The sequence below is a fragment of the Herpailurus yagouaroundi genome, unplaced genomic scaffold (genome assembly GCF_014898765.1).
Source record: "Herpailurus yagouaroundi ecotype Mexico unplaced genomic scaffold, PumYag 163, whole genome shotgun sequence".
In the NCBI taxonomy this organism is placed as follows: Eukaryota; Metazoa; Chordata; class Mammalia; order Carnivora; family Felidae; genus Herpailurus; species Herpailurus yagouaroundi.
Window position 1 is genome coordinate 19,234,821 of NW_024412404.1, and position 26,867 is coordinate 19,261,687.

At 51.5% G+C, this 26,867-nt stretch overlaps 1 long non-coding RNA gene across 1 annotated transcript; it reads left to right on the forward strand.

Annotated features, from left to right (window-relative positions):
• The first annotated feature begins 2,222 nt into the window (after positions 1-2,222).
• Positions 2,223-9,997, forward strand: LOC121036846 (uncharacterized). The gene is made up of 4 exons (XR_005793507.1): positions 2,223-2,470; positions 4,953-5,235; positions 6,189-7,345; positions 8,298-9,997. It is a non-coding gene; the product is annotated as an uncharacterized LOC121036846 (long non-coding RNA).
• Positions 9,998-26,867: the final 16,870 nt, after the last annotated feature.

Genomic DNA, 26,867 nt, shown 5'->3' on the forward strand with positions numbered 1-26,867 from the left:
CACACCCACACCTATGCCCGCACTGCCCGGATGGGGCTGGAGCCCGCTCTCCAACCTCCCCGGAGTCCCTCAATTGCCTTTTGCTTTTCCCTGGACTCCTTTCCAAGTGTCCACTGCAAGGTGAGTACAAAGGAGCCAGACGATACGGGTGTGGAGGGCCCTCGGTAGTTCTTTGAGTCTGTTTCTCAACTTTTTAGGGTCACAACCCCCTTCATCAATCTGTTGAAAGCCATAGATGCTCTCCCAAGAAAAACGTGTGCCCCAAATCAAGCATGAAAATATACAGGATTCGGAGACCACTAAAGCCCACTCGGCTAGCCCTATCGGGTTCCTGTGAGGAATATTTTCCAGTATCTCCTTCAATGGTTGGAGAGACCAGAGCCAAGTAAGAGGACTCGACTTGTCCAGGAAAACACAGCACGCCGTTGGCAGAGAGTTGATCATATTTAACATCTATTTGGTTAGGAATAAGTGGGACTCTTCACAGAATGGATTTGGCAAATATGAAATATCAAACTCAGAGAGTCAAAGGGCATACACAACATTATCCATTGTCCCTTCATGGATACATAGTCTCCTTCTTCCGCAAAGGAGGGTTTGTTTTGTTTTGTTTTGTTTTGTTTTCGTTTTTTCAGTGTTTATTTATTTTTGAGAGACAGAGAGAGACAGAGCGTGAGCAGGGGAGGGGCAGAGAGAGAGGGAGACACAGAATCCGAAGCAGGCTCCGGGCTCTGAGCTGTCAGCACAGAGCCCGACGCGGGTCCCGAACTCACGAACCGTGAGATCATGACCCGAGCCAAAGTCGATCGCTTAACCAATTAAGCCACCCAGGAGCACCCCAACAAAGGAAGGGTTTTTGAGGGGAGCACGTGGCAGCCAGCAACTTTCAGTGTCCCTTACAGCCGTGTATGGTCTTGCCTCTAAGTTCAGCCGATGGAATGTGAGCAGATTTCTGAGTCCTATCTCTGGAAAGAGTGAGTGCACCTCACTTCCTTGTTTCCCCCATACCACTGGACGCAGTTGTGATTGCGGGATTCAGAGCAGCAATTCTTGGCCACGTGATCAAGGCTGGGGCCTGAAGATGGCCAAGCAACAAGATGGAAGGAGACTGGATCTCTGACAATTGTGAAGCCAGCACACCAGCCTGGGACTGCCTAGCTGTTGTTTTGAGTTTCTCTGCCATAACATTAGAATGAAAAAAAATTTTTTTTAATGTTTATTTATTTATTGGAGAGAGGGAGAGGGGGAGACAGAGAATCCCAAGCAGGCTCTGCACTGTCAGCAGAGAACCCAATGTGGGGCCCAAACTCATGAACTGTGAGATTGTGACCTGAGCTGAAATCAAGAATCAGACGCTTAACCGATTGAGTCGCCCAGATGCCCCTAGAACGCAGATTTTAACTGATAGCCTAACAGACCAGAACATTGGTAGCCTCCACTTTTCCCTTATCCGGGTGGTCTCCAAGACCCTTGAACAGTGGGCATCTCTATCTCTCTTGCTCCCTCTTCCCAAACCTGTTGCCACCTCTCTCCTCCAGCTGGTGTCCCCCGTGGGACCACCCGGAGGCACTCCAGGGGCCTCCTGGTAGCTCTCTCTGGCACACCCCTCCTGCCTCCAGTCCAGAGCGGCATTTCTGAAATGCACACATAAACTGAATCCTCTACTCTCCAGCCCTTCGATGGCCCCTCGTTCCCTTCCCAGGGAAACCCACTCCACCCGTAGCCTGGCTCCCAGCCTGCCTCACCAGCACCACCTATTGTCACGTACTTTGTGCACCTGTGCTCCAACATGGAGAATCGGCTGTCCTTCCACCCCTTCTCAACAGCCTGGTGTGTTCATCCTCCAAAGAGCTCCTCCTTGGCCAGCCCCCCTCCCCCACACTTTCTCCAGCGTGCCCCACATCACCTTGTCCGTTACGGCACATAACTCGAGTCGCTGACATCATCCACGTCCTGTGCGAGATTACCAGCACCCCTGTGCCGGAATGGCTTGCCTAGATCCCCAGGTGCCACCAAGCTTCCAGGAATGGGGACTGTGCCCGAGAAAACCCCGCTGAACAGAAATGCGTTGCTGGAATGAGAAACAGTACCCAGCCCGTTTTACACCTCTCTCAGGGACTGTCCTGCTCCGTTGGGCTCTATCGCTCCTGTGCGGAGCTCGCTCCTTCCCTCCTCCTCTCCTTCCTTCCTTCCCGCCTCCTTTCCTCTTTCTGCAAGCACAATCCCAGTGCCAGCACGATGCCTGCAGAGGGAGAAGAGCTGTTGGGTTAGTATTTGTAGAATGCGGGGACACATGCATGCAGGAAGTGGGTGTTACGTTGTGTTATGTTTGCTGGGCTCTGAGCTGAGCACGGGGAGCACAGAGGCAGAGAGGCTCTGGCCTGCCCGCAAAGCCTTCCCAGCCTGCCGGGTCAGAGGAAGCCCCGGCTGTGGAGGAAGACGGACGCGTCAGCTCCCCAGCACCTCCTGGGTGAGTCTCTGCAGCATTTACTTTCGCTAAGTGATGTAACAGGACCCGAGGAACTGGTCTTCCCCGCTCCCGTGGGCGGGCTGGAAGAGGTGAGAGGTGGAGTGATCCGAGCCTTCTGGCGACGTGATGAAGTCATTTGCAGAAAGACAGTTTTGTTCTGACTTGAGTGTTTTTCCACATGACTTCATCCCCCGGCAGGCCCGGCTCGGGTCTTATTTTTTGATGGGCCCCAGCCCCAGCTGCCTACAGAGAATGGCCCCTGAACCCTTCCCCGGCGGCTATGCCAGGACAAGTGAGGTCTGTTCTCCGCCCCGGGGCCCGGCACCTGGCTGTGCCACCCACCGCCCTGTGATGCAGGCGGTGCCCGCCGCGGCAGGAAGATGGCTCACGGGGGCCGTGGTCCAGGCGGGGCGGCCGGCGGGGGAGACCCATAGACGCTGTGGACAACGGCTTCCCTCTAGCATGCCCAGAGCTCACTCCGAGGTATCTCTGCCCCTCTCTGCCCTCAGTTTCCTCACCTGCAAATGGAGGTGAGCATCAATGTAGGTCCCCAAGGTCTCTGGGAGAATTCAGTGACACAGGACCCTGTAGCAGGTCGTCGTCACTTAAGCTTTGACTGAATACCTTCTTGGGCTGGGACCTCCCACGGTGTCCACAGACCGATGAGGAAAAGAAATGGTCCTAAATCAGTGTGTGAAGGCAGCGTGAAAGGGGTATGAACCATGTGCGGTGGGTGCCCGGAGGAGTGGGCACTCAGCCCTGTGGTCAGCGCCGGCAGGGGGAGGTGAGGAAAACTCAGAAAGAGGTTCTTGAGTCAGGTCTTAACAAATGAGAAGCAGGGGGCACCCGGTTGGCTCAGCTGGTTGAGCGTCCAACTCTTGATCTTGACTCAGGTCACGATCCCAGGGCGGTGGGAATCGAGCCCTGTGCCAGGCTGTGCAATGAGCATGGAGCCTGCTTGAGATTCCCTCTCTCTCTTTCTCTGCCCCTCTCACCCACTCTCACCCACTCTGTCTCTAAATTGAAAGCGAAAAAAGAAAGAAAGGAAAGAAACCGTGGTCAAAACAAAAGCAAAGGGAATGGGCGATCCAGGCAGGGGGTTGGAAGAGGCCAGCTCAGAAGAGGTCTGTCAGAACACCTCCAGTAGGAGCAAGCAGGTCCCAGAGGGTAGTGGTATCAGTGGGCAGGGGTGTCGTCTCTTCCCAAGAAGAGCACGGCCCCAGGGTCGTCATACAGAGCCCCAGCCGTGCCCTTGGCAGGGACCCAGGCCTGACCCACATTTCCCAGCCTTTCTCCGTGTCCAGGCTTTTTGCCCTTCACGTGTTCTCTCACATGATCCAAACGTGGCTGCTACCCTGCCAGATACCTCACCTGCCCACAAAGATGCTCAAGGCAGGAGGAAGGGGACGGCCAGACTCCAGAGAATCCCCCTTCTACTTACTTTCTGTCCCGAAGCTCCCCTGCAGGCACTCCAAGCTTCGTCTGTCCGGGCTGCTCTCACAAAGTATCAGTGACGGTGTGGCCGAGGACTGTGGGCATCCATTTCTCACAGCTCTGGGGGATGGAAGTCTGAGGACAGGGTGCCAGCAAGATTGGGTTCCGGCGGGAGGCAGCTGGAGGCTGTCAGCTTCTCGTAGTCTCACGTGGCAGACAGAGGGAGGGAGAGCTCTCTGGGGTCTCTTGTATAAGGGCCGTGATTCCATCCCCAGGCGAGCCCTCGTGACCTAATCATCCCCCAGAGGCCCTACCTCCTAACTCCATCACCTTGGAGGTTAGGATTCAACATATGAATGAGCGGGGAGCAAACATTCAGTCCGGAACAATCCCCTGTTCTCACCCACTTTGTCATGGACTGGTCACCCCGGTTGTGAGGGAGACCGGGGAAGTGTCTGGGGAAGGGGATTAGGATTCCCGTGATCAGTTTACATGCCAGCATCAGGGCTCCAGGAGCAGGGAAGACGGGCCGCTGGAAGGGGGAGGAACGGCCACCAGGTGGACAGTGAGCGGGGCTGTCACATGTGTCTGGGGCCAGTGGTAAGCATGAGGTTCCACGGGGCCGCGCGTGGTGAGGGATAGGGGTGGGGGCTGGGTCAGACAAGAGTCTGAACAGAAAGCTTCTGGGGCCTTAAACTGAGAGTACTTCATCTAAGGGCTCTGGACCTAGGGTTCGGGTCTGTTTTAGAACGAGAGCTTTGTTGGCTGTAAGCACTACCTGGGGGAGGGGGTGCAGAGACTTGCCAAGGGCAGCTGTATTATTGAGGTTTTGCCGCTTTCCATTGAGAAAAGGCTGTGGGTCCCTGGGAGTGGGGCTGTGTTGTTCATTCCAATGTCCCTGGAACCTTCCCTGTGCTGCTCCTACCAAAAAAGGATGGCCGAGGGAATGAATGAACGAATGAATGAATGAATGACATTCACGACCTCTCCTCGCCTCGGTTTCCTCCTCTGTATCTTGGGATCAACGATAACAGTTCTTGTCTTGCAGGACTGCTGTGAGAAGGTGAGGACGGCTGGCACGGTGCTTCACAAACAGGAGGGCTGCAGGCGGAGAGGAGGAGGGGAGGGTCATCTTGAACCCCCCACGGTGCCGAGCCAGGCCCCTCCTGCTGGCACCACTCACCGCTGACCACACTGAATAGCCTGCGGGTGCCCATAGAGCCGCCCCAGATTCTCAGAAGAGGGGGCAAGGAAACACCTGGAGAGGCCCAGCGGGTCCTGCCGAAGATCGCGATGGGAGAGTGATGAGGATAAACGGCTGTCTGTCTCTGGTAACGCAATTAGGAGCTAAAATATTAAACACTTTACGACAGGACATATATCTCCGGCATAACGAGCTGCCTCTTGCAAAGCAGGCATTGTCTGGGTGGGAGGCAGGCAGACCCATATCTCAGACCCAGCAGCTTCCGCTGAGGGCAACAGAGTCACGTGCCGTCCTCATCTGGGGACTCTGACTTCACCGCCAACACCAACATCATCATCGTCATTTGCAACTTGCAGTTGCAAGTTCCTGAGTGACTACTGTGTGCCAGGAGCACCGTCGGGGACCTGTGCATATGCTGAGCCACTTTTTTTTTTCACGGCGAAACCCTAAGCCGGTTGGGGTTGCGGGGGGGGAGGGGACACGGGACAGCTGGAGCTCAGAGATGTCATACGACTTGTCCACGGTCAGCCACCTCGCAGGAGGCAAAGCTGTTGGCTGCCATCCTTGCGGGAAACCAGGACGGAAGAACCAGATGGAGTGGCTTGGTAGGTAGAGAGTGGGAAATCTGGCTTGTCCTGGGATGTCCCGCAAAGCTGGTGCCCTGCTGTGCCCCTGGTGTCCCAGTTGCTGGGGCGCACGGTGGTGAGGCTGATTTGGATGCAGAGCACCCAGATTCCCAGGCTGTTTGTGTCTCCGGGAAAGGGCTGCCTGGCCACCTCTCTACTTTGATGGTGAGTGATGGATGATTCTCACGGGTTCTGAGTTGACACGGATCTGTGATAAGAACCGTGGATTCCAGGCATCAGCAAAGAGTTAGGATGCTTCACAGCACTTCTGAAAGCATACTTCGTAGGCAGGCAAGCACTTCTCGATACGTGTTTACAGAGCCTGTCTGTGTCTAGATCTGGGTCGCGGTGGGGGGGGGGGGGGGTAAGAAGGAAGGCCATGCAGCCCTTACTCGAGGCAAGGGGGCGTTTGCCAAAGCGCTTTTGCATTCATCGTCTCGTTTTCTTCCCACAGGAATCTTGTGAGAGAAATGCAGCTCCAACCCATTTTGTAGATACGGAGACTGAGGCTGAAGGCTTTCAAATGGCGTGGTTGGCCCGGGAGACAGGACCTGTATTTGCTGAGCACGTGCTCTGTATTAAGCTCTGACAGACATGAGGTCCATCCTCGAGAGGCTTCCGATCTAGCCCAGGGGAAGGCTTGAATAGAAGCCATTCAGGTAAAGCAACAGCTACAAACTGAGATCAGGGCCATGAAGGAGAAGAACCAGGTGTTTGAAACGGAAGTAAGAAGAGGCTTACGTCGGTAAGGGGGACGACTCTCTGAGAAAGTGGCATTTATGCCGAGATGGAGGCTGAGTCACAGGAAGAGCTCCAGGTGAAGGGACCAGTGCGTGCAAAGGCCCTGAGGTGGGAAGGACCTGGCGTGTTCCTGGAGCAGAGAAGTGGCCAGTGCGTCTGTGGGGAGATGAGCAAGACCCAAACCTTTGCAAGGCGCCCCCATGATGAGCCAAGCCTTCTGGTGTAGAGCTGAGCTCTAAGTCAGAGTTCTGACTTCAGTCTAGAGACTTCTCCATACCTCTCTGGGGCCTGGTCAGCCCCAGTTTTGGGCGGAGCCCCACCCTGCCACAAGGGAGCCCCTAGGCTCTGCCTGACCACCTCATCTGTCACGATCTCCCCCTCCCCCCCACCGCAGTATACAGACAGCGCCACCAGTGTGGCCTTCTGCTCCCTGTCTGGTGTGGACCTTCCACCTCTCCTGAACTACCCCCTTCCTTGAGCCGACAGGCAGCATTCCTCTGAGTCAGGGAGCGGGGGCCGTGGGGGCGAGCCGAGGGAGGGCTGTGCAGGCTTTCAGGAGCATTACATCTGGAGAGGGAGACCGGAATGTTTGTGTCTGAAATTTAGCTAATATCCCAGGAATTTCTCCTGGCGGTTCAGAGGGTTCCTAGGGGGACTGCAAAGCTGGGATGTCTGGGTTCTGGAGGCGGGCTGGCCTCGCTCAAAGCCTCTTTGTCTCCGTGGCTCTGCCTGTGTCGATCTGGCTAGGCATCTGTGTGCCTTTGTGTGTGTGTGTGTGTGTGTGTGTGTGTGTACCTGAGTATCTTTCTGGGTCTACATCATGGTGTGACTGGAGTCTCTGTGTCTCTCCGATTCGTGGTACGTCAGTGGGTGAGTCCCTGCTGTCTGTGTGTCCTTGTCACTTGCCTATATAGCCATCCATCTCTGCCCTTTGCCTTTGCAGAGGTGTGGCTCTCACTGGGCTCCTGTCCCTCCTTCTCCGCCCTAGGGCTAGGGCTGGGTCGTGCCCTCCCTATTAGTAGGAAACAGACTACAGACAAAGAAGAAAGAGTAAGGGGTAGGGGAGACAGAGTCGGGAGACAGTTCATGTGTGTGTTGCGGGGGGCGGGGGGGTGTATCTGTTCCTCTGCCCAGTCAGGGAAGGGCCCTTGCAGGCCAAACCCTGCCTTCAGCCCCACCACAGAGAAGCAGTTCCCTCACGCTGCCCATGAGTCCTCTGGCTCAGTAGCCTGAGTCACATCCCACCCCCCTGCCCTCTCCCTTCCTCCCATTTGGTCACAAAGCATTGTTTCATCCTCCAGCCGAGTCCCCTCTCCCCTGCTCCCCACCATGCCCTCGCCTCTTCCCGCTCGGTGCTCTGTCCTGGTCCCCCACCCTCCAGTCTGATGTGGCCACATCACGCTTTGGGGAGCATGTCGTGCCTTCCCTACTCAAAGGACTCCTCCTTAGGAACTTCTTGGAGCCACTCACTCACCCCTTCTGCCCGGAAGCCTCCCTGGACTCCCCAGGCAGGGAGAAGGCTCCTTGCTCCCATCCCCTTGTATTTTTTCCTACGAGCTTCTGTGACCCTCGCCCCTCAGGCTGGGGTTGTCCACCTCCTGGACTCCTGTCTCCCTGTAGACGGCAAGAGACAGGGCATGGTTTGGCTATATTTCCCACCACTGCCTGAAACACAGGGATCTCCACAATACCTGCCCTGGATGAGCAGAGGGCCCCCAAGCCCCTTAAGGTCAGTAAGGAAGCTGGGGGACTCGATTTCCCATGATTCCCTGCCAGCTTCTCTCTCTGCCGTCTGCTCTGACGCGTCGCACACCCCACACAGGCACAGCACGCGAAGACCCCGACACCGGCCCGGGTGCCCCGGACCCCGCCGATGCTCAGCAGCCTTTGAAGCCAAGCACAGGCCACCCCCCGCAGTGTCGCCCATGGCTGCCTGCTGGCCTCTCGGCCCCAGAGCCGCCATCATACAGCCCCTCAGGGGCTTCCGACCGCTGGAGGCCTCGTCACCCGTCCTGGAAACATCTCAAGCACACGGACAGCCCATTCTAAACGTTTCATTCTTTATGTGGTGTATTCGTTTTCTAGGGATGTTGTAACACATGCCACAAGTTGGGTGGCTTAGAACAGTCCCGAAGGCCAGACGTCTGACATCAGGGTGTTGGTGCCGCCTTGCTCCCTCTCGAGGCCCCAGGGAGGATCCCTCCTGGCCTCTTCCGGCCTCTGGCGGTTGCTGGCAATGCTTGGCGTTCCCTGGCCCGTAGACACATCCCTCCAGTCCTCCCTTCTGCCTTCACACGGCTTTCCCCTGTGTGTATCTGTGTCTCAGATCTCCGTCTCCTTGTGAGGCCCACCCGCAATCCAGAACCCTCTCTCGTCCCGATCCTTAATTACATCAGCAAAGGCCTGATTGCCAAATGAAGAAACAGTTCACCTTCCCGGGTACTGGGTGTGTCAGGACTTGGGCATATCGGGTGAAGGAATGTAATCCGGCTCACTTCATGGCAGCTGTAGTTCTAGAAACTCAACAATAGCCCGTCGACCTGAGCGGTTGATGATGACAAATAACAGAGCCCCCACGATTGTCTGGGTTAGAGGTCCCCTAGCACACCTGGCAGCGGGCCCCCCACATCGTCTCTGGGTAAGCTGAAACACCTGCGGACACAGAAAGCCCATCACGCCCCGTGCACGCTGGCTTACGAGGGGGCCCGGGGTGGGCGGCCAGGCTGTCAGGAAATACGGAGGAAGAAGGAAAGGTGCCTCCTGCCTTCCTGAGGGCTCAAGGCTTCGTCACTTTCTGACACTGAAGGGTAGACCCTGGTGAAACGAAGATGTCCAGCCAGCTCAGGAGGCAGAAACGGAGCAAGAAACGGAGCAAGCGTTCCGAAGCCAGGCTCTGCCCGGGACGTGAGTGGGGTGGCGGCAAAGTCCTATTTCCTGGTCCTTGCGCTACATCTGCTCTTGCAGAGTGGGCCTGGGGAGGCCTTCCGGCTCTCTGGGCGTCAGCCGTGTGCTGGAATTGCAAAGGCTGGCCCTTCCTGTCTCAAGGCTACGGCGAGGCTCTCCACCGCGTGGATCGGGGCAATCCGTGCCTACAAAGGCCGAGGCTGTTTTCGTGGTTAAGGGAGTAGCTAGAACGAGAACAGCAGCAGGCAGCTTGCTTTATGTGAATCCCGCACCCTCCAGGAGATCTACAAGGCAGCAAATGGGCAGGCAAGTGGCATCGTTGAGCACCGACTGTATGCCAGGCATTCTTCTAGGCCAGGGGCTACAATTTCTCATCTAACGGTGCCAAGGGCCCTGCACGGCACAGGCGTTAGGGAACCCGTATTTTTTTCAGAGGAGGAAAATGAAGCAAAATATCAACCGAGATCACATCGCCAGAAGGTGTTTAGAGATCTACAAAGAAGTCACTGGCAAGTGGCTTGAGGTGAGGGCCGGGGCGACGGAGAGGCAGGTTCATTATGAAACATGGATACAAGTCTTCGAGTCAAAAGGAATAAATAAGCGGCTGATTTCCCTGGAGGGGACTCGGGCCACCTTTCATTATTTCATTGGCTCAGGAGCCGAAACAGCTGCATTTTATCATTCCTCAGAAATCCATAAAAGGGATGGAAAATGCTGGTGCTTTTGGGGGGGGGGGAATGGATGAGCCCTTAAATTTAATTGTGGCCCCCGCTGCTCCACGACGGGGCCTGAGATACCCCCTACCAGGTCTTGGGTTCACCGGCACCCCAGTGGAGAGAAATGCTTAGCCTCCAGCCCCAGGCCCACCCTGACCACACCCTCCTCTGGCCTCCGGCAGCTTCTGTCCCTTCTGCGTGTCATTGTGCCTGGCCTCCTGCCCCAGACTGGGAGCTCCATGCGGCTGCCTGGCGGGCTGGGCTCTCCTGGCCACTGTGGGCCTGCGCAAGGGATCTCCCTTCCATCCCGACAAGGGCCTTCATGCCCGGCCCTCCCAGCTCAGCCTTCTTGGCTGGAACAAGCAGCCTGAGCTGCAGGCATGGGCTTCGGCCCGGCCTCAGGTGCTGACTGTGTGATTTTCAGGATGCTCGGTTGTTGACTGTGCAGGGGACCCTAGGACTCGCAAGCTGGATGGTTCTCCTCCCTCCGTGAGCATGTGGATCACCTGGGCCCTGGGGCAGTGCAGGTTCTAACCCAGCGGCCTGGGACGCAGCCCTTTCAACTAGCCCCCGGCGGGGGTGGGGAGGGGGCGTCCAGTGCTGGCATATTGCAGACTTGTCCCAAGGCTCTCGGTCATAAATGAGTAAACTGAGACCCAGAAAAGGGCAGCGCTGCCTGGGGTTACACCATAAAAGAGCGTGGCCAAGAGGGATTCTCACCCAGTGTTCCGTCCCCTGGTCTGAGGTTCACAAACTCAAACGCCTCGGGGACTGGAAACAGAGAAATGACTTCAGGCAGACCGCCTCAGTCTGCTTACCTCGGACGCTGCACATGGCAGGACCCAGCCTTCCTGCTCCCGAGTGCCAAGGCCAGAACAGGTCTCCCCCAGGCACGGCCGTACTGTGGCCAGTGGCCCAAGGAAACAGGCCGTACGTTCCGAACGGCGGCACACAGAAGGCGGGCTTTTGCAACTGGCAAACTTGGGTGCCCATATCAGCTTCATATACTTTTGACTGGAGCCTCTCCCAGCCTCAGTTTCCCTCAATGTACAGTGGAGACCCCACAGAGACTTCAAGCCCGTGGAATGAGATGCAGAGGCAGTTCCCTGATCCAAGGCAGTGGCTCAGCCCAGAGGGGCCCCTCTCCCGGTGTCCGCTCCCTGTGACTGTGCTCTCCACACCCTGCCCACTGCCAGGGGCTCTTACGTGCTGCACACACTGCCCACGGCCCATTTGGTACTAAGAGCCCTTTACACCAGCTGGATCGCCTCTCCCACCCCCGTCCTGATTTCCTGCTGCATTTTTCACTCAAGCTCTGGCTTTTTCTGGAGGTGCCGGACTCTGGAACAGCAGCTTCTCAGCCTACAGTGTAAGGACGGAAGACAGATTTCATGTCACTTACAAGCTCTGCTAGGTTGGAAGCGGCTGCCTGGAGCACTCTGGCCTGAGAGGAGCTCTGAGACAGGTTCCTATCCAGGGGGAGGAAGTGCGGCGATCGATTGGTGATGTCTGCTGTGGGCTCAGCCGTGGGGAGGGAGGGCGCGTGTGTATGCTATTTACCACCCTTCGACCAGTTGCCCGGGTGGCAACCCCGGCAGCTCTTCACAAACCCTCGTTCTTATTCGGTCACTCCTCAAAGCCACGCTGTGAGGTCGGAGGTCGTACCCCATGGGATAGATGAGAAAAGCAGAGACACGGGGAGGTGAGGTGACTCACCCAGAGTCCCCCGTAAGCACCAAACGCAGGACCAGAGCCAGCTTTGCCTGAGTTTCCTTCCCACGCTTTTCCTGCTGGCCTCATTTCTCCCCAGCCTGGAACGGCCAAGGTCCAGGGTCAGGAGGACATGTCACGGCATCCCCAGACATGCCCCGTGCAGCGTTTGGGTCCTCGCTCCCTAAGCTTGTCCACTCATATCTAGAGAGGGCGCAGGCCTTGGTGTCTCCAGACCGGCCTGCATGGCCCTGGGCAGCGTCTCTCCGTGTCTAGGCCTCAGTCTCCCCATCTGGCTGGTGCGGGAATTGTGCTTTCTATCAAATCAGTGGACTGGGCGATGGAGATCCAGCAGGAAGTGCTGGCCTCCCAGGAGACAGCTCATAGCTCTTACCCCTGTCTTCCTCCTCCCTGGAGGCCTTCTCCAGCAGGCCTGATCCCTGTGGCTCTCAGAGAAGGGCCTCTGACCCTTCTCCAGCCTCCCCCCGGGGCTGTGGCTCATTCACAGGCCTGCAAACCGCCCCATGAGCAGCGTCCTGGCGGCCTGCAGGAACCTCACACCAGCTCACCCCCACCACCCTGAGACTCTGCCAAGGCCACCACCCCAGGACAACATTCCTGTGACTCAGGACAGCGGTGCCAGCCGCTGCTCTGCACCGGTGTCCACGGTCAGACGCCTTTCCTGCATGCCCAGTGACTCAAACGGGTGCCTCTGCCTGGTGAACCACAGAGGCTGGTGGCACCTGCCCGGAGCTGCGTCACCTGGCGGGAGAGTGGGATGAGGTCACGTCTGCACTGGGACTCAGCTGTGGGTGAAAGAAAGCTCTTTGCACATGTGGCCGAGCCTTCGGTTATTTATTTATTTTTGTTTGCAGCTCTCAGCCCAGCTCAGCAAACCAGGTCATGAGGGGGAGAAGCTCGTGTCTTTCCTGCAGCCTGATTCCCATGAAAAGGTCCCAAGTTTACATTTCTGGGGTTCTCAAACTAAAAGCACCACCCAGGTCGGGAACTCACGAAGCCGAAGAATGTCTTTGGACCAGCAAAGGTGATAAGCCACCCAAAGGAGTTGGAGGGTGTTCTAGGGACAAAGGATGAGATGGCAAGGGGAGAAACAGATCATTAGTTTAGCACCTACTGTGTCCTAGGCACTCTGCTAGACAGTGAGCTCATTTATTTTCCAAACAATCAGCGTGGGCTGGTGTGCTCAATCCCATCTGCACAGAGAACTTGTAAACATCACCAGCGGTTCTGATTTAATGGTTCTGGGTGGGTCCCAGGCCTGGTATTTTTTAAAGCTCCCCAGAGGATTTTCATGTGTAGCCGGGAGTAAGAACGGTGGCCCAATGCGAGGCTTCTCAAACTTCTCCGTGCACAGTAACGAGTCTTATGGACCTTGTTAAAATACAGACTCCAGTTCAGCAGCACCGGGACAGAGGTGTATTTCTGTTCGGCTCCTGGGGGATGCTGAAGCTGCCGGTCCTTGGACCGCACTTTGAGTAACAAGAGCATATACACTGTCAGGTCCGTGTTGGCTAAGACTTTTCGTCTGTGACTCGCTGGATCCCAAGCACCACCAACAGCACTGGAGCAAGACAGCCACAGAATAAATATTTGTCAAAGGCATAAAGAATTGAACGAGAGTCGGAGGTGGGTGCTCTGTGGCCGCCCTTTTATGCAGCGAGAAAGCCAAGGTCGATGCAACGCCGGGAGTCAAATGGGCTTGGGCAGGGGCTGACCTGCACGAGCAGGTGCCTGCTGGGTGACAAGGGGCCCAGGGATGACAGAGCAAGGGCTCAGGCTCTGGGCGTTGCCTCCCTCGGGCACCCACCAGCACTGGCCCCAGGAGTGGGGGCTGAGCCGGGTTGGGTGACCGAGCACAAGCCACTCAATGTCACATTCACTCCCTTTCTCATCTGAAAGGTGGGAACAATCATATTTTTAATTCCAAATAGTTATTTTGAGGATTCAATGAGATGATGCACAGACTGAACATTAGATGATATTAAGAATTATTGTTTACGTTTATAGCTATGATAACAGCTCCTTCTCTTTCTTCCTTTCTTCTTTTCTTTCTTTCTTTCTTTTATTTATTTATTTTTTTTAAAATTTTTTTTCAACGTTTTTTATTTATTTTTGGGACAGAGAGAGACAGAGCATGAACGGGGGAGGGGCAGAGAGAGAGGGAGACACAGAATCAGAAACAGGCTCCAGGCTCTGAGCCATCAGCCCAGAGCCCGACGCGGGGCTCGAACTCACGGACCATGAGATCGTGACCTGGCTGAAGTCGGACGCTTAACCGACTGCGCCACCCAGGCGCCCCTCTTTCTTTCTTTTAAATTTTGTATCCAGTAGCCACACACACTGAGGTATTTATTTACAGGTGACATGACACTACGTCTAGGACTTGCTTTGGACGTTCCAGCAGTGAGGGAAGGAAGGAAACAGAGAAGACGGAAGAGGAGGAAGGGGAAGAAAAGAGCCAGGAGGGATAGATGTTCAGTCATTAGGGAAGCTGGGTGAGGGCCCGGGCTTCATTACCACCCTGTCTGTTTCTGATTGCCTTCGAACATTTCCACAATCAAAGGTTCCGAATAATAAATTAAAGAGTGATGAGGCAGGTCACATGCTTGGCTCGGCTCCTGATTCATAGCAAGTATTCAGTGAACATCAGCTCTTGTTTCTCCAAGGTGAATGGGGCTTGGAACACGAAGGTGAGGCAGCAGGTGGGGGGGGGGGGTGCCTAGCAGGTGTGTCCCCAACCCAGAGCCATGTGCCTGGCCGCCCTGTGTCAGCAGGAACAAGACTGAGATTTGAGAGCCAGCCTTCAGCCCACAGGACCACACGGCTAGCAAAGCCGTGTAAGTTTGTTTCCAGAACAATTAGAATCAGAGGCGGTGGTAAAAATAACAGCCGCGAGAGGGGAGCCTGGGTGGCTCAGTCAGTTAAGGGTCTACTCTTGATTGCAGCTCAGGTCATGATCTCATGGTTTGTGGGTTCGAGCCCCACTTCGGGCTCTGTGCTGACAGCATGGAGCCGGCCGGGATTCTCTGTTTCCCTCTCTCTCTGCCCCTCCCCTGCCCTCTCTGTCTCTTTCTAAAGTAAATAAACATTTAACAAATAAAATAAAATAAAATAAAATAAAATAAAATAAAATAAAAGTAAAATAAAATAAAATAAAATAAAACAAAGTAAAATAAAATAAAACAAAACTAACAGCCACTATGGAGGACCAACTATGCCAAGTCTTTTGCATCCATTTATTTAATGCCCACAAAACCCTGAGAGGCGGATGGCATTCTTCCCGCTTCGCAGATGAACAAATGAACACCGGGCCAAGGACACATTGTCTGCCACTGGGCATGCCCAGCATGCAGGGGGGCAGTCCCTCTGTCCCCCTTTCTTCATCTGCATTGTGTGTTTTGTGGCTTACTTTGGCTCGAGCTGTCACCCCGGTCCCAGCTCCCATCGGCCCCTCCCGCCTTCCCTGCTCTCAGCTGTACCCGGCGCCTGCACACCCAGCGTCAACAGCTCTGACCCGCCTGCCAGGTCCCGGCAGGGGCGCCCAGGCACTCCAAAAGCACAAGCCCCTCTCCTTGCCCGCCCCCCCACCCCCCAGTTCCCTGTCTGAACCTAGCAGGGTGGGATTTCCTCCAGGTCCGGGGGCCTGGCTGTTGCAAGTGCAAGGCTGCTTGCTCCTCCTGGCTGCACGCTGCGTCCTGCTGCAAATGCCACCGTGGATGGCAGCCGTTCTTTGCCTAAACTCCAGCTCACCACCACTGTGCAGCCTGGGAAGGGAGACCTCAGCCTTCCCCAGGCCTGTAAACACTGAAGCCACACACGCAGCAGGGCCCCCGCAGCCAATAAATCTTGGCCCCAGGGTTCTCTTAAAGAGGCAGAACGAGGGACAGAAGGCAGGCTGGGCCCCTAGGTAGCTGCTGTGGCACTTTTTGTAGCCAGCGCCCCCACCCGCCTCCCCTCATCCCAACCCCAGGAGGCAGAGAGAGAAAGCAAACATTCATCTCGCACTTTCCGGCAAGACTTTTTGTCTTGCTTTATAACATTTAACTTTTTTTTTTTTTTCCTCTGCTGCTCACCCTGGGGACAGGATACTGTGGAGACCTACCTGTGGGGATGAACACAGGATTCGTCTTCCGGAAACTGGAGCCCCTGGGCTGGTGGAGGGAACCAGGTGGGAAAACAGAGGTCGTGGGCTTTGCACCTGGGCAGGCTCAGGGAAGTCGAGGTGGAAAGTTGGGGTCAGATAGAGAAGCAAGCCCAGGACAGATATATGTTATCCAGAAGCAGCATCTGTCCTGAGCAGGTACAGCGGTGGCTGGGGAGGACACGGAGGCCCACAGTGCTGGCAAATGACAACTGGACACGGACGTAGGGATGGCACCTGTTCATTCCACCCTGGGAAAAGTGAGGCCAGTGAAATCCTAACAGGTGGGGCCAGGGCACAGCCACGGCTAGTCGCTGCTTCTCCATTAGAGGTGATCTGGTTTGTCTGTTCTTGGGTATGAATATAGCTTGATGTGCGGGCTGATGTTCAATCACATTCCCCTAGACGTGCCGTGTCCTGTTATTTCTGGAATCGGGTTCCCATGTGTCTACACACCCACTAGACAAAAATCTTCCCAGGACACCCAGCTCAGCATGGACCTCAGCAGCACGCAGACTGGCAAGCAGTCCGTGCGCCCTTCTCGGTCCGCCCCTGGCACCACGTGCTGGGGAAGACGCGGGAAGACGCGCTAAGGAAGCGCACGATCTGGTGGAAGCCGAGGGCTGTCAGCCCCACCCCGGCTCTGCGTCCTTTGATTATCTGTGTTGCGCACTGGGTAGACTTTCACTATTACCCACAGGCAGAGGACAGAGGGGCCAGGTGAGCGAGACACAGCATAGAGGATGCTCTTCCCGAGGGGAGGGTGGCGGGCCTGGGGAGACTCTGGGATCGTTTGGATTTCAAGGATCCAAGCTGGAGGGCAGAACAAGAAGTCCCTGCAAAGCCAAGGAGCCAGAAAGCCCCAAGTGTGGGAGTTCTGGGGAAAGCGAGTATGAAGACTGTGCCCGAAGGGGAGAAGCAGAGAGGAGGTAGCCCGGTCCCACACTGCTTTTCCAGCCTTTGAATCCATCCGGGAGCAATGCCCTTTGTGTAACTACCCTTAAATCCCAAACTCGCATTTTACAGATGAGCCAGCCGAGGCCACGGTGGACAAAGCGACTGCCCAAGGTCACCCGGGTAATTGGGGTCAATCCAGATCAGGAAACGTGCCCCTGAGCTTTGTCTTGGATGCGTGATTTTATTATCCCGGTGTAGGCAACTGGTGAATGCGGAAATGGAGTGTGTTTGCTTGCGTTTTGAGGAAATGATTAACTTCTGACCTACTGACCCAGGTTGCCCCGTTGCCAGAGTGCGATCCACCCGGCAGGTCACCTGGGCCAAGGAGGCCTTGAGAAAGGGCGAGAGCCTCTGCCCTGAGCCGGACTACCTGCTCGGGCCACCCTCTGCACCCTGGCGCCATGGGAGCCTGTGAGGACACCCGTCCCTTGCTCGGGGAGAACATTAAGGCCTCGAGAGGGAAGGAGACCAGGCTGATGCCACACAGCTGATGGGAGACACGCACAGATGTCCCCGGACAACAGGATACACAGCATGTCCTGGAGAAGAGGAGAGATGTTCCCTCCAGCAAGTAGCACTTGCTCCCCAGCCTGGTGTGGGGGGAGGGGTGCCCGACACGGGAGGCTGTGACTGCATCGAGCACCCCGAACTCTGGTGCTGGGTTTTCACGCCTGACCCTCTTCATGCTTCACTACAGCCCTGCGAGGCAAGCGTTGTCCGGCCCATTTTACAGATCAAGAAACCGAAGCTCAAAATTACAGACAAGGGACATGCATGTTACCAATGTTACAGTTAAGGCTTCCAACCCAGGCACTCTGACTCTGGAGACCTGTTTCTTTTCTTTCTCCCTCCCCACACGGTCCCCGCCCCTAGGAGTTCTTCTTCCAACAAGAATGCCCCAATAGTGGGGAACTGGCCCCCTATTTCACTGCTTTCTAAAGGTCTGTGTTTTACAAGTTCTATGGGCAGGAAGACGTCCCGTGGAGACGGGTGGCCAGGGGCTGGGGAAGGGGTGAGCAAAGCCACCTCTTCCCAGGCCTGGGGAGAAAGGAAGCCTTGAGAGGAGGTCCCCAGCTTTGTCTCCCTCATCCCGTGCCCCATGTTCCTATTCTCACAAGAGACGGAAACGTCTGAGAAGGAGAAAAAAAAAAAATGTCCTTTGACATGTACGATCCCCCACGCCCAGGGAATTTTCAGCTGTGACAACAGACGCCATCCAGGACCTTGCCAACGCTGGCAGTTTCTCCAGCGTCCAGCACAAATAACGTCCTCTCATGACCACACAGTGGACACCGGAGCCCTCGAACGTACCGTCTCCCAAACCTCAGTCATCCTGTACGGCCCCCGGGGCTTGCTGTACCCAGCCTCTAGCCTTTACCTGCTGGCTGTTGCCGCCTGATTCATTTCCATCAAGTCAATGTCATTTTAAGCTTCCAGAAATGCGTTTTAAATGCATTTCGTATCACCATCATCAAAGAGAAATGTGTCTTTTTCTAAAACATTAAAATAATTACGAAGGTAAAAAAATAATTATGAAAATTTAAAAATTTTTAAAAATATGAAACAGGGGCGTCTGGGTGGCTCCGTAGGTGACGCGACCGACTTCGGCTCAGGTCATGATCTCACAGTTGGTGAGTTCGAGCCCCACGTCAGGCTCTGTGCTGACAGCTCAGAGCCTGGAGCCTGCTTCGGATTCCGTGCCTCCCTCTCTCTCTGCCCCTCCCCTGTTCACGCTCTGTGTCTCTCTGTCTCTCTCAAAAATAAATATTTTTAAAAAATGAAAAAAAAGAAAATATTTAAAACAGTGTCTGTGCACCTGCCCACACCGCCTTGCTCAGCCTGGGAAAGCTGCTTCTGTTCAACCCTCCCCCGCCACCCAGCCCCTCTGACGCGCCGGCTGCATCAGTGCTCAGGCACCCTCACGACAAGGACCCCATCACATATCTGTCCCCCTGTGGACCTGCCAGTCCTGGGCCAGAGCCTCCTCATGTCCTCTGCCCCACGGCTCCTCCTCAGGACCGTCTTCAGCACCAGCCAAGTTCAGCTGGGGGAGCACACCGCGGCTCACCACGTGGGGACCCCAGGGCCGCAGACTGTGAGGACGGTGGGACGCAGTGCGAGCCACTTACTGCCCATGGCGCCATGCTCAGCCTGTCATGAGGATGCGTACAGCAGTTCGGCCCCTACAAACTTCTTTTTTTTTTATGTTTATGTATTTATTTTGAGACACAGAGAGAGTAGGGGAGGGCAGTGAGAGGGAGAGGGAGAGAACCCCAAGCCGGCTCCACTGAGCTGTCAGTGCAGAGCCCGACGCAGGACTCGATCCCACGAACTTTGAGATCATGACCTGAGTGGAAATCAAGAGTTGGCCGCGGAACCGACTGAGCCCCCCCCGGGGAACCCCCTCTACAAACTTCTTAAGGATCCGGTTCCACCGCTTAGTTCCAACTCAGATGTTCTCCCTAAAGCGGCTCTAATGTGAGCTCTAGAATTCCCTCCACCACGTAGACTCCTCCAAGGTGATCCTTGGCAAGACTTTATTTGTTTCAGTTTGGGAAGCACAATTCCCTTCTCTCTGTCCTGCTTTCCTGAAGCACCAGCACCTCACCCTGCCGTCTCCTTCCCGTTCCCACTGTGCTTGGCAAGGGAACCTGGTGAAATGCTTGGGTGAATGAAGATGCCGTTGGGTGAGCCACCTCACCCCACATTCTTCCTACGGGCTGAGACTTTTCTCACGCATGTTGTTCTGCCATGTCCCACGGCAATCTGGTCAGCTGGGCTTTCAAAATATTCCCAGACGCCTCTCCTTCCCACCAGCCACTCTGCTAACTTCCTGGTCCAAGCCACTATCACACCCCTGGAGCAGAGCAACCTCTTCCTAAGGGGTCTCCCGCTTCCACCCTTGCCTCCCACACTGCCTGTCTTTACTCAACACAGCAGCAAGTGTCCCTGTTAAAATGTAAATGAGATCACGTCTCTCTTTGGTGTAACAAGCTTCCGTACCTCCCTATGCTGTTCAGAGAAAAGCCTAAACCCTAACAAAGCCCTACCTGGCTTGTCCCTCCCTGGTCTGCCTCACCATCTCACACCTTTCTGTTTTCACCTCCTGCTCCTCTCTGCCTCGCCCACTCCGTCCCAGACACAGGGGCTTCCTCGCTGTTACCGACACACTAGGCACATTTCTGCCTAAGGACTTTTCTGGTGCTGTTCCCTTTGCCTGGAGCGCTAATCCCCCAGGAAGAGGCCAGGTAGACATGTGGCACCTCACCAATTCCTGTTCTGCCCAGATGGATCCTAGTGGCTCCTTCTCGGGACATCTTACCTGAAATGGCATCCCAACCCTGTCATTTCATATTCCCCTGCCCAGATGGAGTTTCTGTCGGAGTATTTAGCGCCACTTGATATTAATATGTAATTGACAATTCAGTATCCATTACTCCCTACCATCTCCTCTTAGCCTGCCCCTCCCTATCAAAATATCAGCTCCCCGGGGGCAGGGACTTTTATTTGTTTTGTTCTCTGGGATATCCTCACATATGGTGACCCATTGAATCCAGGGATATGGGGACTAGGGTACCTTTTTTTTTTTTTTTTTTTTTTGAGGAGTCCAAGGCTCAGAGAAGTTAAGAATGCTGTCCAAGATTACATGGCTGGTAAGGGTTGGAGCTGTTACAGACACTCTTATCTATCTATCTATCTATCTATCATCTATCTATCTTCCCTCCCACTCTCCCTCTCACACTCATGATGATGATTCTGCCAGACATGGTCTTGTGTGCTTCAGTCCCTTGGCAAAGCAGGAGAGGCAGTTGCAACCAGATTCCCCAGGACTTCTTGGTCTCCCCACATCATGGATTTCCAGGACAAGAGGCTCCTTAGAGGAAGCAACCGACAAGGGCCAATAATTCAATGCCAGCTGCTGGGAAAGTAAGGTTTTTTGGTTTTTTTTTTTTTTTTTTTTTTTTTTTTTGCTCGTTTTGCAAGAAAAGAAAAATGCCATTTGGCCTCAGAAAGATGTTCTTGCTGCCAAACACATGATTTTTGCACATGGTGAGGATGTGTGATTTTTACATATGTATTTTTTTTCTTTTTTCTCTTTTAGTAAAAACAGATTCCTCTTTGGCAAGAGGGTGAAAGAAAGGGAGTATAAGAAGATTGCCACAGAAAACCATTACTTTGCGATTGCAGAAACCAAGAGCCAAGAGTCTGGAATTGCCATGGATGAAAAGGAATTAAAAAAAAAGAGGAAGTGAGGCAAAAGACTACCAGCGTTTATGAACCAAGAGCTAGATTTGGGAGTTGTGTCCATCGTGAAGCACCCCAGGTCTTCAAGAGTACTTAGATATTTCTAAATTCTGAGATGGCAAAGAAAGGGCAGAAGTGATGCCACTCTTCCCTTCTTTGCCCAGGGCAGACATTAGTAATCGATCACAGCATTCTTTCTCACTGAGCTGGGATGCAGACTTGAGACTCTAGGAAGCATCTACTGACTGATGAAGGTTGGCAGGTAAAATGAAACAAGGTTGCTCTTCTGCCCTAACCAACCCCTTCATTTTACATGAAGTGATTGAGACACAGAGAAGAAGCAAGCAGACAGAGGTTACACTGAATGTTCACATAAATAAGTCCTCTTTCGGCTTTGCTGCTGCCTCCCAGGCTAGGGCTTACTTCACAAAACTCCCCATCTCCCCATCTGCCAAGTCCCTTCACAGAGGGTGAGAAGTTCCAAGGTCCCTAAGAGAGGACTCAGAGAATTATGTCTGAGAGCTTAGGTTTCTCACCTCTGCGGACTCCCATCGGTATCCATGCAACAGGCCATCGCTCTCTGCACATCACCTCAGGTCAAGATGGATGCCCAGATGGATGAAAATCTCTGTTCAAGAAGCAAGGCTGGTCGCATATCTGTGAAGATCATTCTTAAAAGGGAACAGTTGATAACTAGGAAGGCTCAACATTCCCCCAGGACACTGTCACCTCTCTGGAGACAGTTCGTATATATTTTTCCTGAGTCTAAGGATAAAGTTTTCCATTAGATTAGCATTTCCAAAGTGTTTTATGGGAAGCACATTCTCAAGATGTTCTAGAAGATTTTCCACAAGATAGCATAAAACTAAAATACAAATAACATAAAATAGAAAAGACATGTGGCCAAGTATATTGGAGCAATTCAGCATACCAAACCCTCTGGTGGAAACATATTACATCTTAGACTCTAGAAGGCCCCCAGACGTTCTTTAGTAAAGTCCTGTATATTGCATTTTTCAATATGTGTTTGTCCACAGAAATCTGTTTGCACGCAGAGTTTATTAAAGGTCTACTGGACCTTCTTTAATAAAGACTGATGTAGAGGCACCTGGGGTAGCTCAGTGGGTTGAGCATCTGATTCTTGATTTCAGCTCAGATCATGATCTCACGGTTCGTGAGTTCAAGTCCAGCATCAGGAGTGCCAGGCATGGAGTCTGCTTAAGATTCTCTCTCTTCTTCTCCCTCTGCCCCTCCCCGCCTTGAAAAAAAAAAAAAAAAAAAAAGACCAGTATAGATGTAGCACATTAGAGGGGAAAGAACAGAGGAGTCCGATTCAGAAGAACTACGTCTGAATCCTGGCTCTGTGTCTTTGATATTTTATTTTAAAGTTTGTACTTCAGTTTTTAGGTAATATAAAATCATCCAGATTTAGTTTAGATTTTTAAAATACATTTATTTGTTAGAGATAATATAGATTCATTATAGAGAATTTGGAGAACATAAAAATGTATAGGAGAAAATTAAAATTGCCCATAATTTCACCATCCAGAGATAAGCACTAGCTAAAATTTTTGATATATCCCTTCAAATCTCTTTAGTTTATTAAAAGAATCTGTAGACATTCACTTTTTAGAAAAACAAATCATATTATAATATGCATAATTTTATATTCCATTGGGTTTTACTTTTTGGTTTTCACGATGAGAAAAAAGCGTGATTAAACAAAATATCCAACCATGTTCCATGGGAGCATGAGCTTAAGTGATGTCGCAGAATTATATCATATGGATAATGTCTGGAATCCTTGAGGCCAGAGGTTTCAGAAAACATTATTATTTGGACTTGAGAAAGTTAAGACCAGGCAAAAATGATACATTATGAAGCACCTATAGTTGAACGTCAACAGCAGCCCAGAACCAAATGCACTATGTGAGTCTGAAAACATTTGAACAATCCCACTGAGATAAATAGTGTCTGTAACAAACAAAAATTCTCCTTCTATTCAGTCCAGGTCAGGTTTCCGTCACCAATGAACTTGAAGCAAACTTGCACAAACCTGTCAGCTCAAAGAGCTTTGTGGATTTCGAAATTGCACACATTGAAATGTAGGCCTGTGGTGTGACTGGCAATCAAGCCAACCCTTCATTGATGACTGTTTTGGGTTGTGTCCAAGTTTTCATCATTGGAAGGAAGACTGCAAAGGGCAAGACTGTCTACAATTTTTTTTTTTTTTGCATATTCATGATTGCTTCCTCAGGATATGTTCCTGGAAATTGAACTCCTGGGTCACAAAGAAATAATACTTTCAAGGTTCTCAATGTATCTGCCAAACTGCTCTCCAGATAGTCAAACAATTTACGTGGCGAGCATCCTTGTATGAGATGGGCAATGTTGCCACCCAATAGCCACACTGAGTATGATCACTGTTTGAGGAACGAATTCCACTTTGAAGAGCAGAAATTCCCATCTCTGTTTGAGTTACATTCCCTTTACATTCCTCTTTTTATATTGTCTTTATATTTTCCATGTAAATCTTTTTTTTTAGATTTCTTTATTTTTGAGACACAGAGAGGAACAGAGCACAAGTGGGGGAGGGGCAGAGAGAGACTGAGACACAGAATCTGAAGTGGCCCCCAGGCTCTGAGCTGTCAGCATAGAGGCCGACGCGGGGCTCAAACTCCCGAACCATGAGATCATGACCTGAGCCAAAGTCGGATGCTTAGCCGACTGAGCCACCCAGGCACCCCTCCGTACGAATTTTTTTATTGAGATGTTCATATTTTCCCCCTTGCCTTTAAGAGCTGTTTGTAGATTAAGTATATTAAAACACAATGGAAATCACGTATGTTATAATACTACCCTAGTTTTGTCATTTGAATTTTATCTATGCTGTTTTAACAATTCCCCAAATTTAAAAAATAAAACCTGTATACGTGTGAAATTGAATAACAAAATTCTTAACACCATGTAAGAATGTCCAACAAAAGACCTTACCTGAAACGCAGCCTCCCAGAAATAACCTTACTACTGTTTTAGCATAAAATTTCCTAATATGTTCTGCTTCTTTCAAACAGGGATGTATCATTTTGTGTATAGCTTAGCCTGGTTTGCTTACTTTTATGAATTTTGTTTCTGGTTTAATAAATATTCTTCTGTAACTCAATTTTTGTGAATACATAGCATTCCATTGCATCCAACCAGCATTTACTTAAATATTCCCTGGTTTCAGACATTCAGGTTGTTTCCAATTTTCATCATTATTTGTAATGCCCTGGTGAATACCTTTGTCCCATCACCTGTTCTCATGTCCCTAATAATGCCTTTGTAATGAATTTCTATACTTTCTGGGACAAAGAGCAGGTATATTTTAAGTTCCTTTCATTGTTTTGTCAGTAATAGATATAGATTTTTTTTTTAATTTTAAGTAAAGTGGTTTTCCAAGAAAAGAATCATCAGGGTGCCTGGGTGGCTCAGTTGGTTAAACCTCTGACTTCAGCTCAGGTCATGATCTCGCGGTTCATGAGTTCAAGCCCTGCATCAGGCTCTGTGCTGACAGCTCGGAGCCTAGAATCTGCTTCGGATTCTGTGTCTCCCTCTCTCTCTGCCCTTCCCCCACTTCAACTCTCGGTCCCTCTCAAAAATAAATAAACATTAAAAAAAAAAAAAGAAAAGAAGAATCATGCATAATTTTTCCACCCAGAAGCAGGTACCATTGGAAGTGTTAAACTTCATCTATACCTTTTCATCTGTGCATGATGTTTGTATAAAAATAACAGGGATTATGCTGGACACACTGTCTTTTATAGAAAATCGTTCAACTTTGCCACATCATCAACATCTTGAGTACAGATGTAATGTTCAACCAACATACTCTTACTGGTCACATTATGTTGTTTACACATTCTTTGATTTATTTCATCATCTTTCTTTAAGAGTTTCAGGGTTAAGGTGATTTGGGGGTTTTGTTTCCCAAATTCCTGAAGTTATCTGTGCACTGTGATAAACACCATTGTCGTATTCTGAATTATGTCCTCAGGACACATATTTACATACGGTCGCTGCCAGTGAGGTCAGTGAGTCAACAATATGTCCATTTTTGAGGACATTGATATATACTTGTAGATTGCATCATGGGCTTTGACCCGATTTATGCTCCGTTCCGCAGTGTGCAAGACTGTTTTCCAGAACCCTGACAACTATAGGGAATTATCTTTTAATTAAAAGTATTTGGTGAAATGTGGCATTTTACTGCTGTTTTAATGTGCATCATTTTTTTTTTAAACAACAACATCAAACAGTCTTTCATATGTTTACTGACCATTTGGCTTTCTCTTCTGTTAATTACTTATCACGTTTGCCTGTTAGAGTGTTCGTCTTTTTCTCATTGTTTTGCAAGCTTTCTTCATAAATTAAGCTTCTTAACACTTAATATGCTGTGGTTGTGGAAGTATTTTTCCAGTTTTACATTTGCTTCTGATTTTTTTAGTGTGTTGTTAGCATATAACAGGAGGAATCTTACATAGTCTGACCTACCGAACTAGTCTCTGTACCATTGTCTTTCAACATCTTCCTTAGAAAGACTCTCTCTGGTCCCAGCTTCTAAAAAGACTGACCTACATTTTCTTCTAGTGCCTTTGTGACTTTATTTTTATATACATATCTTTAATTCACCAGAAATTTATTTTAGTTTGTCACGGAGCTAAGGATCAGAGTTAATTTTTTTCCAACATCATTTACTGAATAATCCGTCCTTTCCACAAGGATTTGAAATGTCACCGTTATCACATACTAAATATTTATACATACTCCAGTCTGTCTCTGGGCTTGCAGTTCTGTCTCATCGATCTCTCTGTCTATTCTGGGGCTGAGGGGAGAGAGATTTCTGGGGTAGAACAGGCAGGACTTGATAAGTGATTACACTTGGGAGGAGCTGAAGAGGCCTTCAAGGTCTGAGACTGAATAACTGGACGGATGGTGTGGCCATTAATCAGGAAAATGGAGATGGGGGAGGGCTCGCTCTATCCCAAGTCTCTCCTCTTTTCAATCCATCACTCACGTTTCAGGGAGAATAAATTTTTTAATACATATTTATTTAATATCTTGGAAAAATAATGCATGCACAAGGTAAAAAATATTCAATCACTACAAAAGGTTTACAGTGAAAAGTCTCCCTTACAACTCCCCTTAAATTCCCCTCCACAGAAGCGACACTGTTAAGAAATTTTGTGTGTGTCTTTACAGGATTGCTTTCCTTCCATAAAGCCTAGATAGACAGACCCCTCCATGCATGCACGTTCACACACATCTTCTGGACAGATAGAACCATACTACAAACGCCATGCACACCTTGATTGTTTTAACCTCAATGATTTATCTTGGAAATGGTATCATATGAGCACCACTCGTTGTTCTTAATCTCTACTTGAAGTTCCACTGAATGATGCACCATCATTTTTTTTAACCCAGCCTCTCCAGAAGGACACTTTAGGAATTTGTTCCAATTAATTTTTCTTCTTGAGCATAGAGCTGACCATGTTTCTGTTCTGTGGAAAGTTCTCCCTGGCTCTTCCTTACCAACAAAACACAGCTGAGAGCTCTGGGTCTGAAAACTGGAAGATTCACAACATGGCCTCCTTTCCTGTCGAAGTTCACCTCAAGTCATGTCTCACCTTGGCCCTCGGACTCACCACCTCAAACT